At 38.0% G+C, this 18,180-nt stretch overlaps 1 protein-coding gene across 11 annotated transcripts in view; it reads left to right on the top strand.

The window, feature by feature from the left end:
- Positions 1-18,180, top strand: part of LOC143231894 (uncharacterized) — a 137,931-nt gene that overhangs the window by 84,120 nt on the left and 35,631 nt on the right. The window lies entirely within an intron of this gene.

Here is an 18,180-nt window from a genome sequence, read left to right as displayed (position 1 = left end):
TTACAATAAACTCTGCTACATCTGTGACACAGGAAGGTTGATTACTGTCAATAAGCTACAATAAACTCTGCTACATCTGTGATACAGGAAGGTTGATTACTGTCAATAAGTTACAATAAACTCTGCTACATCTGTGACACAGGAAGATTGATTACTGTCAATAAGTTACAATAAACTCTGCTACATCTGTGACACAGGAAGGTTGATTACTGTCAATAAGCTACAATAAACTCTGCTACATCTGTGACACAGGAAGGTTGATTACTGTCAATAAGCTACAATAAACTCTGCTACATCTGTGATACAGGAAGGTTGATTACTGTCAATAAGTTACAATAAACTCTGCTACATCTGTGACACAGGAAGGTTGATTACTGTCAATAAGCTACAATAAACTCTGCTACATCTGTGACACAGAAAGGTTGATTTCTGTCAATAAGCTACAATATACTCTGCTACATCTGTGACACAGAAAGGTTGATTTCTGTCAATAAGCTACAATAAACTCTGCTACATCTGTGACACAGGAAGGCTGATTACTGTCAATAAGCTACAATAAACTCTGCTACATCTGTGACACAGGAAGGTTGATTACTGTCAATAATCGAATCGCTCTCCAGCACTTGTGACGCAGGGTTCAAGGAAATGAGCGACCGTCAATAAGTGGACATTTTCAACCTACTGAGAGGGGAATTACCATCTGTACCTATACAGTGCAATTATTCTAATAATCAGATCGAGCCTCAGAGACTTTCCATACAATATTCAACCCTATGTGCTCATGTAGGCAGCTAAATAACACATCATCATCTGTTTTTACTGTTTGATAAACTCGGTAAGGAATGAATAAATAAATGCTTCTATTTTTCCTAACATTTCATCCCTAGTTGCTATGTCTTGAACTAGTGTGTTGTCCGTATGGATCTCAGGTTAAGTGCCCAAGGTTTAATATTTGGTTACACAAGTTTAAACTGTGTTTTAATAAAGCTTTTAATGGTATCATAAAGATGGTCGAAGATATTAATTTCTACTGTGTAGTTTTACTTTCTTATTTTATAATGAACACCTAGTGGGATAAGTTTACTGCGCTTGTTTTTATTAATAATGTTTTTCTTCTATGTCTGCTTTTAAAGAGCATTTAAATTTATTTGAGAAGTGATACAGCTTGTTGTGACATTAGTTAGGGCACTTAACTCACAACCTATGAGTTGTGGGTTTGATCTCTGTCACCAAACATCTTAGCCCTTGAAGGCTTTATAATATACGGTCAATTCCACTATTCTTTGATAAAACACTAACCATAGAGATGACAGAGAGTGGTGGTTTCAAACTGCATTTCCTGTAGTCCATTACTTCAAAATTAGAAACGGATAACGCAGATAGCCTTCGTGTAGTTATGCGCGAAATTCGTTAAACAGGCAATTAATATAAAACTGTTTAAAAGCTATGTTAACACGAAACCTGTTTCTGTGAGGAATCTCACTCTATTCACGTAGGTTTAGTACATATGTATACACAACATTTGATCAGCGACATTATTATATATACTGTACTAATTATTAACTATTAATTACTAGAACTTTAGTGTTACCGTCTTAACTTTGTTATTAACATAATCTTTCGGCTCTTTAGTCAACGCTTCAAATAAGTTAGCTCTCACCATAACAAATAAATCCCTCCTTTTCAGAAACAACCAATCAACAATAGATACACTGCCTTCTTTATCGACACTTCCTTATAAAGAAGAAACACAGTGTATATGGTATTGTCATTTGTAATGTTAAGTTACGAAATTAATGGTATTTATTTGCTGATTAAAAGCACTGGCTAACAGGAAATTTCCACTACACGTTTTAAGGTGGAGATATATTAAAGTAATAAAACAAAGGCTTAATAACACATAATAAATACTTAATAGTGAGGCTGTCCCCAGATTCAAATTAGAATAAAACTTGTTTTACTTGATAGTTTTACAGTATAAAGATTAAGAAAGATACTGCGTGACTAAAACAGTCTCGCACACTTCCCAGTCTCACATTTAATTAATTATACTGTATTATTAAACGTTGGCTTTATTACTTTAATGTACCTCTGTGAAAGCTTATAAAAGTCTTGTCCTTACTTTAATCGTTTTAAGATTAGGTCAACTTGTGTGTGTGTATTATAAAGCATACGTAAACACGAATTAATCACCTACATATATTACATATACCTAGAGCTAATGTGTACTTTTATTCTTTGTTATTTGTTTTGGAATTTCGCGCAAAGCTACACGAGGGCTATCTGCTAGTGTAAGACTAGAGGGAAGGCAGCTAGTTATCACTACCCACCGTCAACTCTTGGGCTACTCTTTTACCAACGAATAGTGGGATTGACCGTGACATTGTAACGCCCCCACGGCTGAAAGGGCGAACACGTTTGGTGCGACGGGAATTCGAACCCGCGACCCTCAGATTGCGAGTTGAAGGACTTAACCCACCTGGCCATGCCGGGGCCTACTTTTACTCTTTTTTTCCTACCATATTTATAATCTCGAATTTTTTTAGATACGTAGAATTTTTAAGTGATTGTGAACCAATGAATAGACAGCTTTGAAATCTTCGAATTTTACTTCTTGGGATAGCTCTTCTGCTTTCCAACCATGTTATGTGGATTACTTTCCGTCCATTTTCAGAGATTTGATCAATTGCACCACGCAGCGTTCTTTACGTCAAGAAGGTTAAAAGTTATCATAAATCGTCCATGTTTCTATGGCGAAACTGGCACTAAATAACGGTAGGGGTGACGGTTTTACGTGAATCCCAGTTACTGTTCAACCAGAGTGGTGACTCACTGGAAGGCTATCCCTAGAGGAACGAGCTGTCATTACATTTTGAATATCGATACTAGTGACATCTGTTAACTTTCTAGAACAATTTTACAATCGTTACCAGATCATTTTATCACAGAACTGTTTACTGATGAACATAGCTTCTTATTACTTTATAAACGTTAAAAGAAACAAGAAAGCATCTGGAAGCAAAAACATAAAACAACAACAAAGTTCATTTAAGCAAAGAGCGCGTAACGCAAGGACAATTTAAATATTCAAAATGGATATGTTTGCTTTCCATGAGTAGTTCTGATGTTTTTGTGACCGGTGTAACACAACTACAGTAAAAAAAAACCCAACAACAACTAGTAATACGTTAATAATAAATAAATCCTTATAAGTCTATTTAAAATATTCAGTGAAAATTATGGGTTTTTACCATCAGGATTTGTTAAATGCTCTTGGCTTCATTTTATGGTCAATAGAAAAGAAAGTATTTGAATTTCACGCTTGTCTGTTTGTTTTTGAATTTCGCGCAAAGCTACTCGAGGGTTATCTACGCTAGCCATCCCTAATTTAGTAGTGTAAGACTAGAGGGAAGGCAGTTAGTCATCACCACCTACCGCCAACTCTTGGACTATTTTACCAATGGATAGTGGGATTGACTGTCACATTATAACGCCCCCATAGCTGAAAGGGCGAGCATGTTTGGTGCGACCGGGATTCGAACCCGCGACCCTTGAATTACGAGTCGGACGCCTTAACACGCTTGGTCATGCCGGGCCCTTAATTTCACGCAAAGCTACAGGAGGGCTATCTGTGCTAGTCCTCCCTAATTTAGCAGTGTAAGATTAGAGAGAAAGCATCTGGTCATCACCACCCACTGCCTACTCCTGGACTATTCTTTTACGAACAAATAGTGCGACTGACCATCATATTATAACGTTCCCCACGGCTGAAAGGGCGAGCATGTTTGGTGTGATGGAGATCCGAGCTCGCGACCCTCAAATTACGAGTCGAGCGTCTTAAGCACATGGCCATACCCGGCCGTCAATAGAAAGTAAAAAACAAACAAACAAACAAACAAAAAGCAATTACAGAGTACAATAAGAAATAAAGATATCTTGTGGTGGCAGTAGTGAATTGAGATATTTAACGGAAAATTGCACGATATATTTTGTTGATATTAGGTATAATAAAACAAGACAACACCAAGTTCTGGAGAACATAAAATATTATTAAGAAAAACAAACGTAATGATTTAAGCTGCTTGTTCTGGTCTTTAAAATTGTGAGGTTCGTTTAGTCATAGTTTGTCTACAGTATAAGACTGTATGCTTAATAAGATATTTCAAATACTTTGAAACGCAGCACTGATGGTAATTCAAGAAGCATGACCAAAACTAGCAGTGGGTTCAATCTTGAGGCATGACCAAAACTAGGAGCGGGTTCAATCTTGAGGCATGACCAAAACTAGGAGTGGATTCAATCTTGAGACATGACCAAAACTGGGAGTGGATTCAATCTTGAGGCATGACCAAAACTAGGAGTGGATTCAATCTTGAGGCATGACCAAAACTAGGAGTGGATTCAATCTTGAGGCATGACCAAAACTGGCAGCGGATTCAATCTTGAGGCATGACCAAAACTAGGAGCGGGTTCAATCTTGAGGCATGACCAAAATTAGGAGCGGATTCAATCTTGAGGCATGACCAAAATTAGGAGCGGATTCAATCTTGAGGCATGACCAAAATTAGGAGCGGATTCAATCTTGAGGCATGACCAAAACTGGGAGGGATTCAATCTTGAGGCATGACCAAAACTATGAGCGGATTCAATCTTGAGGCATGACCAAAACTAGAGTGGATTCAATCTTGAGGTATGACCAAAACTAGGAGTGGATTCAATCTTTACTGATTTTTCATTCTTTACAGAAATACACGCACAGATATTGACATGCAAATGGGATTTTTTCGGTTTTTCTGTATTCTACGTGACGTTTGAAATAACTTTGTTGACTTGTCGTATGGTGTCACTGCACTTCATTCTTGTGTCGACCATGAAATCATTTAAACGTTTCATTCATATTGGAGTGAAAGTTTTTGCAGTAATTTTACAAGAAGGATGCGCAATATTCTTTGGTCTTTGAAGTCACGATGTTTTTATTAACTATTTCAAAGTAACGCTAAACTCTTTTGTTATAAATCAGAGGGCGCCTCTAGTCGGGACAGAGGTAAGCTACGGACTCTTAAACTCTTAAACTTATGATTCGATTCCCACAATGGACACAGAAGATAGTCCAATGCGACTTGGTACTAAAATTGAATTTAAAAAATAAATCGTGAACACGTGTTGTAGAAAGTTTTTCCACGCTGAACTCTATGTCATTGCCTTGTTGTCTTTTCATCCTGGATTGCTACCCATAGCTGTCATTTCACCTTGGATTGTTGCCCGTAGTTGTCATTTCACCTTGGATTGTTGCCCGTAGCTGTCATTTCACCTTGGATTGTTGCCCGTAGCTGTCATTTCACCTTGGATTGTTGCCCGTAGCTGTCATTTCACCTTGGATTGTTGCCCGTAGCTGTCATTTCACCTTGGATTGTTGACCGTAGTTGTCATTTCACCTTGGATTGTTGCCCGTAACTGGACGAGCCTCCTGTTGTTTTTTTTTACAAATAACTCCGTCTGATATCTGTAAAAATAGCAGTATGTTAATTTGCCCCTACGTTGAAATTACACAAACAAAAATATTTCACCATGTTATATATATGTTACTTGTTAATGAATAAAACCTTCTATCTTGTTCTTATCAAAGGACTCGAATGGTTTCCGTATTTCACAATAAACATGGAGCTGAAATATATGTTGAAGAAGAATAATTCCTGTGTCGAATGATCATTTGCCAACCTTATGAACTCATTAAATACATATAAATAAATTGTGTTAGACGTCACCTATAATTGGTTTTGGTATTACTTAGTTCTCTCATGAAAGCCTTGCTTAATGAACTGCGAAATGAAATAAAAGTAAGGGCTTTGTTTTAACTTTCTTACTCGTGCCTCCTGCAATGAAAATCCTTTTGTGATGCGTTCTATCGTGGCAGGTACTAGCGTTTAGATTCGTGACAAACCTTTGGGTTACACTATCTTACGTATCTAACATTTTACGTTCAACTTTCATCAAACTGAGAAGTGATGGTGGGGAAGAAGAAAATTGTTATGAAAATTAAATGAAATAACGAATTTGGTTATTCTATTCTCAATTAAAATTTAAAAGTAATGTTGTAATTTATGGTACAGAATTCGTATAACTGTTGTCATTCACAAACTGTGGATATTAAAGAAAATGCCTTGTGTAACGTCTGCTAAAATACAAATTAGAAGCTTGAACGGACATTACGACATCCCCACTTTGTCGCTCAGTCTCAATGTCCTTTATAAACATTATGCATATAAAGTGTGTTTGGTAAGACGTGAAGCTCAAAGTAAAGCTGCACGAGGGTTATCTGTGCTAGCACTCCTCAGTTTAGCAGTTTAAGAACAGAGAGAAGGCAACTAGGGCGCCGCATGTCTGATAGAACGTGAATTCGAACTCATAATCTTCCGATGGCGCTTCAAGCGCCCTTATTTTATACCTAAAGAAAGTTATGCCCTTAAGACAATTATTTGATTAAGCTGTGATTACTCATGATACTTCGAAGGTGAAAAAGATATGCGGTGTTTCTGTTGTTCGACTTACACACAAGGTTTGATAAAAGTTTGAAATTGCATAACGTTGTTCTATAAAACGACTTGGTTCAGTTCAGAATGTGACATGCGCACTAGCAAAGAAATGAAAGTGATCATTTTTTTATACGTTCAATGTCTCTACCTTCCATAAATCTCTTGTTTTAAGAACCATGTCAATTTTGCGCGACGGGGACTGACAACTGAAGAACTAGGGGTAGAGATGTGAGGATTATTCTTTCTCGTCTAGTAGATAAAGAACCTGAGGACGACATTCAGGCCATTAGGAACAGCAGAAACAATGAGTTAAAAAAAGTACTTTTATTATTTCATCATATTCCTGCTACAGCGACATTTTATCCTGAAATATCCAGGAAAAAAAAACGCCTGTGGCGATCCAAATGGTTTGTTTGTTTTGTTTTTTTGGAATTTCGCACAAAGTTCTCCAGGGCTATCTGTGCTAGCCGTCTCTAATTTAGCAGTGTAAGACTAGAGGGAAGGCAGCTAGTCATCACCACCCACCGCCAACTCTTGGGCTACTCTTTAACCAACGAATAGTGGGATTGACCGTCACATTATACGCCCCCACGGCTGGGAGGGCGAGTATGTTTAGGGCGACGCGGGCGCCAACCCGCGACCCTCGGATTACGAGTCGCACGCCTTACGCGCTTGGCCATGCCAGCCCGATCGAAAGAGAGACAAATGAGCTCCAAACACATAACACGTGTTTCTGATTAGAATGTTTCACTTTCCCGATTTCCTTCACTTTTTCTTCTCCCATCGAAGCACGCGATAATCGATACGCGAAAATGTATTTTAATTGACTTCGTATTCATTCTCATTATCATTTTGTTTGGTTTTGAATTTCGCGCAAAGCTACGCGAGGGCTATCTGCGCTAGCCGTTCCTAATTTAGCAGTGTAAGACCAGAGGGAAGGCAGTTAGTCATCACCACCCACCGCCAACTCATGGGCTACTCTTTTACCAACGAATAGTAAGATTGACCGTCACATTATAACGCCCCCACTGCTGAAAGTGCGAGCATGTTTAGTGAGACGGGGATTCGAACCCGCGATCCTAAAATTACGAGTCGAACGCCTTAACCCAACTGGCCATGCCGAGCCTTTCTCATTATTAACGCGTCTGTTTCAAAAATCCCCTTTAAACGATTTACCTATTAAGGCACCCAGTAAAGAAGATTAGTAACATAACGTAAGAAATAAATGAGGATAGAAAACGAGAGTAAATCTATATTTAGTTCGGAATCAAAGTGAGAGCTTCGTCACACTTCGTTGAACTGCACGTGACATGTAATTTATCACTTTCTATCTATCTTTTTTTTTTTTTTAAAGCTGGATTCCATCATTGACTGAATTATCAAACTTGGTAAATCCTAAAATAGCCGAATATAAAAGTAATTCACACATGTCTCTCCTAATCGATAGATGTTTTTATTTAGAGTTTGTGAAATGACCCAGGCAGAGGTTAAAAGGAATATTGAACGGAATACTGACGTACGTTCGCAGCTGTAACTGTAACCGACAGGCCTATCCTGAGTCTGACAGCTTTGAATGTTAATGTTAATAGCCTTTAGGCCTTCAGAACCCTGACTATTGTTGCCACATGTGCTATGCTGTAATAAGTTAAATTCCATTTTTAAGCTATGAAAGGTTAAGAAAAATGAACAGGCTTAAACATACAATAAAAGATTTGATTAAATTGTGAGAAAGTTTTTCTGTGTATGTATGGGTGGGTGGTGATAATTTGACTGTTTAAAATGTATCCGTTGTCGGGGTCAAATATTTTTTTCAGGTGGATTTAGAAGTTGCAATAAAGTATTTAGAAACTTGTGGGATTCGAATCTATATAAAAGTAGTCTGCAAGACGCTAGATATTGGATTTGAATAACCGTGGTGGGCAAAACATAGATACCCCAATGTGTACCTTTCAACTTAACAACAACCAAATTCAACTTTAACATAATAAAATTATATAACTATGTGTGTATATATATATATATATTTATATAAAAAGTGCGTGGACTAATGTACTTCTTTCTGTTTAACAGCTTAGCAGCTCACTTTTTTTTATATTCAGTCTTAGTCACTTATGACGCGCGTACATAGACCTCCTGAGTGTAGCCTGTTATGTTTTATTTATTATTGGTAATATCTTGGATCAAGCCCTGAGCACCGAAGACAAAAACTCTGCCACTTTCAGCTCACGGTTTGTTTGTTTGTTTTTGAATTTCGCGCAAAGCTACGCGAGGGCTATCTGCGCTAGCCATCCTTAATTTAGCAGTGTAAGACTAGAGGGAAGGCAGCTAGTCATCACCACCCACCGCCAACTCATGGGCTACTCTTTTACCAACGAATAGTGGGATTGACCGTAACTTATAACGCTCCCACAGTTGAAATGGCGAGCAAGTTTGGTGTGACGGGGATTCGATCCCGCGAACCTCAGATTGTGAGTGGAACGCCCTAACCGCCAAGCCTTCAGCTCAAGGACCTTTGGAACAACAAGAAGAAAAAAGTAAATATTTTTAAAGAATATCGTAATGAAATAATCGAGAGGAAAAATAAGGTTAGGTTAGAGTTAGGTTAGGTTAGGTCACGTGTTAAAATTTGAATTGTGAATAAGTGTGTAAAAAGTGGGGCAAACAAGAGGCAAGAAGAGAACTAACAACTGGAAGAGTAGTGTTGATGAAAAAAACGAAAAAGGCGAATGCACGTGAGTGTGCGTAGAAAAAAAGCCGTTGAAGAGAGGCGTCAAGAATGCGCGTGATCGCGTAGTATGATCTGTTAGTTACGTATGATGAAATTCGTTGAAAAAAATCTAGTCAATTGGAAATGTAATAGCGTGCCTGGAGAGTCGATAACGAATGGATTTCAGTTCACGTGATAGACCCTTTTGAAAGCACGAGACTTGTAGAAAGCCAAATTAGATGCAAACTGTTTGTTAGGCATGTTTACATTCCGTATATTTTGTAAACACGATCTGTGGTTATTTTTAAACCGAACACTATCAGGTACACGTATGATGTCCAATATAACCTGGTCTCGTAAAATATAGGTACAAATAACAAGTCCACCAGAAACCAAATTTTTAGAAGTGCTTTTTATGGGAGTAAGTTATGACACTTTGTTGGGATAAACGAGTCTTCTTTGTATGGTAAATGTAAAGAATTTTAATAGTTTCATCTGACAGTTTAATTAACTTACGAATAAACCTGATTTCCTAAAAAGAGTGAAAATTTAACAATTAAAAATTACCTTTTGCCATGTCTTACAAACTGAGAAGCTGTCCATATACCAGATAGATTAGACAGCTTATTAAACAAGAAATGTCATATATTATCAATGCGTTTAATATAAACCTTACGTTAGCCGTTTTTGTTGTTGTTGTGTTTTCCGAAAACTAAAGAAACTCATGATGGTTTCACCGGGAAAGCGGATTGCACGTGTAAATTAAGTACCATGTAGCAACTAACACATAGTCAGTGGATCTGCTAAAATAGTAATTATGTCTATCTTTTTATAAGTAGGGCGAAAGATGCTATCAATAGAAACATAAACTAAAACTAAGGTTTGGTTTGAGATTTACCCGGAAGAAGAATCTCTATTAGAGATGTAAAAAATTATATTTTGTTTCTATTTGCAAAATATTAACTTTAATCTCACTTAAAACAGCAGTTTTGTTTTTGTTTATTATTTAATTTCACGCAAAGCTACACGAGGGCTATCTGCGCTAACTGTACCCAATTTAGCAGTGTAAGACTAAAGGGTTTGGTTTCTTTTTAATTTCGAGCAAAGCCACACGAGAGCTATCCGTGCTAGCCGTCCCCAAGTTAGCAGTGTAAGGCTAGTCATCATCACCCACCGCCAACTCTTGGGCTACTCTTTTTACCAACGAATAGTGGGATTGACCTTCACATTATAACGCTCCAACGATTGAAAGGGCGAGCATGTTTGGTGTGACGGGGATTCGAACCCATGACCCTCGTTTAAAACGTCAGATGTACATCCGTACGAGCGGATCTTACAACCTAATAAATTCTGTAAAATTTTCGTGCGATTTTCGGTGTGGTTCGTTTATCTTTCCTAGTGAATGTAAATAAACAAACATGAGAGTTTCTGATTTGACAGAATAGGTTATTTATTTTCCAAAATAAAAGGGGTTGTTTTAAATTTCTTCGTGAACTTTACAAATGCAGTGCCTTGTTAGTAATATTAACGTGTTTTTAATTTAAACGAGCAAGAATTTTAAAGTAGATAGTCGCTGTTTAAATGCAAGGTACCACTTCGTAACAAAGTAAGTTTTCTCTTTTTCATTTAGCTGGCATTATGTCAGCTTTAATTGAATTTTTTTTTTACTCTCAATGTGTTGTTTTATACAGGATTATTTGTCTGTTGCCCAAGAGACTTGGCTTACTTTCTGGTAACATAAACTAGAATTGCAAGCAGTGACCTTTCCAAGGATCCAGCAGTGGAATGTGTGGCCCACGCGCTTCCAGCTGTTGCAGAGATAATGTGCAGACAGTTAATACGAATTCCATCCAGACTAACTTTTAATAACGTAACTTCAGATTTTGAACAACAAATGACAATTATTTCACACGTTTCACTGTAAGGAACGCTATTAAACAACGATTTGCATTTTCTGTGAAATACGCTGTTTAAATCTAAATTAGCAGCGAATTATTTCTTGGCATCTGTAACGGATAACTAACTTTTCGTATAATTACTTTAATTAATAGATTGCTTTGTGTCCTAGCATTTAATATAAACTTTTTTTTCAAGGGGTTAGTTTTAATAAGCGTTTTATTTATTACTTGGTACAGACCACTTGAAGTTAGACTATTCAAATTTGGTTTGGTTTGTTTCGAATCTCGCGCACAGATACACGAGGGCTATCTGCGCTAGTCATCCATAACTTAGCAGTGTAAGACTTGAGGGAAGGCAGCTAGTCATCACTACCCACCGCCAACTCTGGGGCTACTCTTTTACCAACGAAACAAAATGGCCCGGCATGGGCAGGTGGTTAAGGCACTCTACTCGTAATCCGAGGGTCTCGGGCTCGGATCCCCGTCACACCAAACATGCTCGTCCTTTCAGTCGTGGGGGCGTTATAATGTGAGGGTCAATCCCACTATTCGTTGGTAAAAGAGTAGCCCAAGAGTTGGCGATGGGTGGTGATGACTAGCTGTCTTCCCTCTAGTCTTACACTGCTAAATTAGGGAGGGCTAGAGCAGATAGCCCTCGAGTAGCTTTGCGCGAAATTCAAACCAAACCAAACCTTTACAGAAACTGCAGTTGTAGTTATCAGAGCACTTAATATGATCTACATTGAATTTGTACATTCGTTGGTGCTTTCCAAAACAGGCATTTCTCTGTTTAAATGTTTTAAGGTTCCTTTGAGTGAAGAATTTTTTTTCCTTTTCCCTTTTATTCGTCTCTGGTATCATAACATCAAGTTCCGCTGCTTTGCTCAGTTTCTTTACTGTTTTTGTTACATCAACAGTTTGATTTTTTCCTTGGTCCACTATTTCTATTCTGATGATTTTGGAAGAGTGTTATATAAATGTTTTTGGCTGCCTTGGCAATTTCATTCGTGGATGGACGTGAGAAGAGACCCATCTTGCTGGCTTGTTTTGATAATTGGAGGACCCAAATACATACAACCCACTGCTGCAAGATGACTCATGTCCATCTAGGAATGAAATTGCCAAGACAGCCAAAAATATTTATATAAGGCTCTTCCAAAACTATCAGTATGAAATGTTAAGACATTTATTTCCACAAGTTCTAGGGCCTTGATAATTTCTGAAATGAGCTTTGTATTTTCTTTTAAGAGGGGAAAAGGTAAATGACAGAAAGATCAATCAGGGCTTCTGTGACAGTGCTTTTCAATTCGCAGAACTCTGTAACGTTATGAGTGTTCCATTTCGAGTGTCCATAAGCAAATGTAGTTCTTTCTTCTTTTAAGCTTTGACTAGTTTCTGGAGATCATCATTTTTGACTGGAGATTTGTGATAAATGTAAACAATTTTTTAAATCCTTCCGACCATAATTCGAAAGTCACTCACATGACTTTTTCATCCCAGCCTTCGTTTTGTGTCCACTCCTCTTCACCATCTTCTTCTGAGTCTGTTTTATTGGTAGCTTTCTTAATTTCTTTTGCTTTCTCATAAATCGTATCAGACGATTTATAGTGAACATCATCAGCTAGATGAATTCCACGGCTGTGACAAACATGGCGGCTCACACCCATCAAATGATCCATCTTCATCACAGGAGTAATGTCACTGACAACAGCGATGATGCATCCTTTCAAATCCCACTCAAACCTTTTCAGCTCGTTGACGGCAATCTCAACTGCCTTGGTAGCTGACATACTACTATTTATTGTTATTTTGACAAGTCCATAATTTTTGCTTGTGGCACGAATGTCAGTGCACACGTTACTTTTATTTCGTTTATAGGTCCATTCGTCTAGTAACAAGGAGAAACTCCCGTCTGCCTCGTTTTTTGGTTGAGTTCAAACTTCATTTCCTCTAGTTTCTACAAACGAAACGATCTTTGCTTTGGTGCCTTTTTCTGTCACAGGCATCTTCACTCCATAACTTTTCAAACCATTCTTGATTTTTGTGCTGTTAGCTATAGAGGCAAAAAGAATGCAGTCTACTGCAGTGAAATTAGCGAGTAATAATTCTAATATTTCTTTTTGAAAATACTGCAGGATTGACTGTGGGGTGTCACCAGATGTTTAGGGAGGAAGTGAAGAAATGAGGGTGAGACCAATCTTCAAATTGTCCTTGTGCTCATGATGATATCTGAATGGAATGTTGACGTTGACGTCCACTTTGAAGTTTGCTGCTTATTATTCGCATTTTAACATAGTTATGAGACCTGGCTTGGTCAGGTGGCTGGAGCGTTTGACTAATACTTTGAGGGTTGCGGGTTCAAATCCTCATTCCACCAAACGTACTTTCCCTTTCAGTTATGGAGGTGTTATTGTGCGACGGTCAGTACCACTTAACATTAGTTAAAGAGTATCCACAAAGCTGATGATGAGTAAGGTTAGCTGCTAAATAAGAGATGGCTAGCACAGAGAGCTTTGCGCGAAATTCAAAACAAACAAAAACACTACATATGTTTTCCTTTGATTCGTAAGAAAATGCTTTCGGACTTCTAAGCGTTTTTCTTTGGATGCAACTCAATCCAAATCAATTTTTACGTTATTTTTTTCCTTTGAAAAGCAACAAAAACGTGCAATAGAAATATTAATCTGAGTTTCCAAAATTCGAACGCACGTTTCATAACATTCACCTGATCCAACCCAGTTACACGTGAAGATTACGTTTATAACCATATACTCGATTTATCTTCGAGATAAATGTGTGACGTTATTGCAAAAAAAAAAAATTAGATTTATGATGGTGACGCCTGTGTTACGAAGTACACTTTGTAAGTTTTTTTTTTTTAAATCTCGCGCACAGCTACGCGAGGGCTATCTGCTCTAGCCATCCCTAATTTACCAGTGTAAGACTAGAGGGAAGGCAGCTAGTCATCACCACCCACCGCCAACTCATGGGCTACTCTTTTAGCAACGAATGACGGGCCACTTCGTAAGAAAACACGATGGTTATTTTCACGTATTTTAGTGAAAAATAATTAGAAAGGGAACTTTCAAAACAAACATTGTGGATCTCTTGCTTGAGTGTCTTGTTAGAGCATGAAGAGTTCGTTACATTTGTGTTCAGATACAGATTTCGGGTCAGGAAAAAACCCTGAACTGTACAAATATCTAACAAACATTATTAAAATTTATTTCCAAATATGAAAAAACAAAACGGAAAATCAGACAGAAAAACCCCTTTTAAGTTTTAACTTTACCTTTGCTATCTGACCTTCATGACCTTAACCTTGAATGACTATTTGACTTTGGCAGCTTTCAGCATGCACTTTGACACGTCCATCCGCTTTGGGATGGACTTTGGTACGTCTTCAAATTCAAGTCTAAGTTCATAACAAAGACTCAAATGCAAAGTGTCTTAAAATTATTCACGAAGTAATATGGAAAAGAGTAAAAGACCTATTACAGCGAGAATAGAATTTCTTTTGTTTAGCTTGACTGGCTAATCCAAGTAAAAAATAGTTTGCAGTAGTTCGAGAAACAAGACACGAGCATATTAGCCAGTTTAAACATGCAGAATAGGTGCCAAATTCAAATGCCACGTTTAAAATGTATGGGTTGTTTGTTTGTGAATTTCGCGCAAATACCCACACAGTCAAACTTGGAACTTGCTTGTTTGTCATCACGCAAAGCTACCATGGGCTATCTGCGCTGGGTCTACTCTTTTACCAACGAATAGTGGGATTGACCGTCACATTATAAAACCCCCACGGCTGAAAGGGCGAGGATGTTTGGTGTGAAGGGGATTTGAACCCACGATCCTCAGTTTACGGGTAGCGCCTTAACCAGGCCCAAAATGTATGGTAAAATGATGTTGAAATTAATCAAATTAAATACGAAATTAGGCCTCGGCATGGACAGGTGGGTTAAGACGTTCGATTCGTAATCTGAGGGTCGCGGGTTCGCAACCCCGTCGCGCCAAACATGCTCGCCATTTCAGCTGAGGGGCGCTATAACGTTACGATCAATCCCACTATTCGTTGATAAAAGAGTAGCCCAAGAGTTGGTGGTGGGTGGTGATGATTAGCTGCCATCCTTCTAGTCTTACACAGCTAAATTAGGGACGGCTAGCACAGATAGCCCTCGAGTAGCTTTTTGCGAAATTCAAAAACAAACAAACAAATTCGAAATACTGGTTAATCATAACCAAGCCCTAAACACAACAGAATGTGTCCGGGTTGTTATTTGACGATAACTTGTTGTTCTTTCTGAATTGTTTTCACTGTTTTAATATTTCTCTATCGTTATATAAGGATTATTCTGTTGTTCTCTTGGTGACTGTTAAGATTGTTAGGATTCTCTTGTATACTTCAGAGGCCCCGGCATGGCCAGGTGGTTAAGGCACTTGACTCGAATCCGAGGGTCGAGGGTTCGAATCCCCGTCACACCAAACATGCTCGCCTTTTCAGCCGTGGAGACTTTATAATATGACGGTCAATCCCATTATTCGTTGGTAAAAAGAGTAGCCCAAGAGTTGGCGGTGGGTTGTGATGACTAGTTGCTTTCCCTCTAGTCTTACTCTGCAAAATTAGGGGTGGCTAGCGCAGATAGCCCTCGAGTAGCTCTGCGCGAAATTCAAAACAAACCAATATTCTTTTCAAAAGTTGTAGCGCTTTTAATTCATTGTTGAAAGAAACTTTTGTGGAAGTTTTTTTTGTCAGCATTATAATAAAAGCACTGTTAAATTTTCTCAAGTAATAATATCAAAAAGTGAATTTTTGATATTACAAAATTAAATGTAACAGACTATATGGGTGTTTTTTTTTTCTTCTTACTCACTAAAAGTCTGTGTAGTATTAATGTGATTATTATAACAAATTCCAGGTTCTTGTTTTCTCCCTCTCTGCCTTTTTTTTTTGAACAGACCAAGTTAGGCTTATAAATTTTGATATCCCTAACTAGTATCAAATTTCATTTTTATATATATTTAATTAGCAGTATAGCCAAAGAAGTATGTACAGCCTCCTTGACATGTTGTATTTCTATTGCTTGCGGGTAACTTTACCATTAGAAAGAAATTATTTGCACTACATTGAAGTGATATATGCGACTACTCTCCTTTGCGTCGCTCGTTTAAAGAAGAGTTCTTGTCCACTGTTACAGCTACGTAACTGAAGTGCCAATCGGTGTCCGTTTCTCTAGCAGAATTTGTTATTCTCGAGTAGAATTTCAAGAGGGTAAATGGGAGGGCATTAATGGAACGCAATTAAAGTCAGTCCTCTTTTGGTAAATGTCTAATAACACAATGCATTAAAATGGTCTGGACAAAGGATCAGCCATCGTGTGTTTTCATTCTTTCCAGGAAAACAGCAGCGGCTGATGGATGTAGAGGTTGTACATATGTTTGCTGTGGTCTTTGCTGTTATTTTTACCTACGTTTGCTGTGGTCTTTGTTGTTATTTGCACATACGTTTGCTGTGGTCTTTGTTGTTATTTGCACATACGTTTGCTGTGGTCTTTGTTGTTATTTTTACCTACGTTTGCTGTGGTCTTTGTTGTTATTTGCACATACGTTTGCTGTGGTCTTTGTTGTTATTTGCACATACGTTTGCTGTGGTCTTTGTTGTTATTTGCACATACGTTTGCTGTGGTCTTTGTTGTTATTTTTACCTACGTTTGCTGTGGTCTTTGTTGTTATTTGCACATACGTTTGCTGTGGTCTTTGTTGTTATTTTTACCTACGTTTGCTGTGGTCTTTGCTGTTATTTTTACCTACGTTTGCTGTGGTCTTTGTTGTTATGTTTTTTCAATACATGTTTTTTTTTATCAAATGCTATTTTTATAAAGTTTAGTGAGCTTTACATAGTTTTTGTAATATTGAAAACGGAATATTTTTGATGAATTATAAAATATCTTTATTCTTTGCTTTTTAAGATGTATTTTGATTCGTCATTCGATTATATCTGTAATTAAGCACAAAGCTATACAGTGAGCTATTTGTGCACTGCCAACTGCTGTGCAACTGGGAGGCTTATGTAGATATAGCCAACAATTTTCATCTCTTGAAAGGCACCAAGATACTTTAGTTCTTTCATTTTCTGTTTTTGGACTGGAGCGTGCCCGCGAGTTTCAATTTCAGCTGAAAAACTATTGTCGTACCAACCCCTCTCCCAGTGACACAACGGTATTTCTGCGGATTTGCAACACTAGAAACCGGGTTTAGATACTCGTGAAGGCCCGGCATGGCCAGGCACTCGACTCGTAATACGAGGGTCGCGGGTTGTAATCCTTGTCAGACCAAACACGCTTGCCCTTTCTGCCGTTGGAGAGTTATAATGTGACGATCAATTCCACTATCCGTTGATAAAAGAGTAGCCCAAGAGTTGGCGGTGGGTGATGATGACTAACTGCCTTTCCTCTAGTCTTACACTGCTAAATTAGGGACGGCTAGCGCAGATAGCCCTCACGTAGCTTTGCGCGAAATTAAAAAAAACAACAACAAAAATAATCGATACTCGTGATAGCAGTGTACAGAGAGCTTAACTTCGAACAAAAAAAAACGTAGTTTTATGTCTCCCCAGTGGTGAGTGGAGCGCTAACACCTGGGCCAAACTCAACGGTTATAAAAAAATACCTTCTTGTCCTTCAATGAGAAAATTTTTACCCAGGTACTGAATGAACTTCGACGGTTTTTCTGAAATACTGACCATCTACACTGACCAAGTCTCTGTGAAGAATAAAACTAGTCCATTCGCAAACTTGTGTTTGTTTTTAAACATGAAAAATTTATAACGCTCTAAACTCATGCTTTATGGAAATACAAATAGGGTTAGGAAAATTTTCGTTTTTAGATCTTCATATAAAAAGGAAACACAGTAATAACGAAAATGTTTCTATGTATAGATTGTTTGTTTGTTTGTCTTATAACAAAGCTACATCGGGCTGTTGAGCCCACCGAGGGGAATCGAATCCCTGATTTTTGTGTTGTAAATCCGTAGACTTACCGCCGT

Source organism: Tachypleus tridentatus, chromosome 11 (genome assembly GCF_004210375.1).
Source record: "Tachypleus tridentatus isolate NWPU-2018 chromosome 11, ASM421037v1, whole genome shotgun sequence".
NCBI classification, from domain to species: Eukaryota; Metazoa; Arthropoda; class Merostomata; order Xiphosura; family Limulidae; genus Tachypleus; species Tachypleus tridentatus.
The sequence above is the reverse complement of the archived record's forward strand: the minus strand, read 5'-3'. Positions and strand labels throughout refer to the sequence as shown.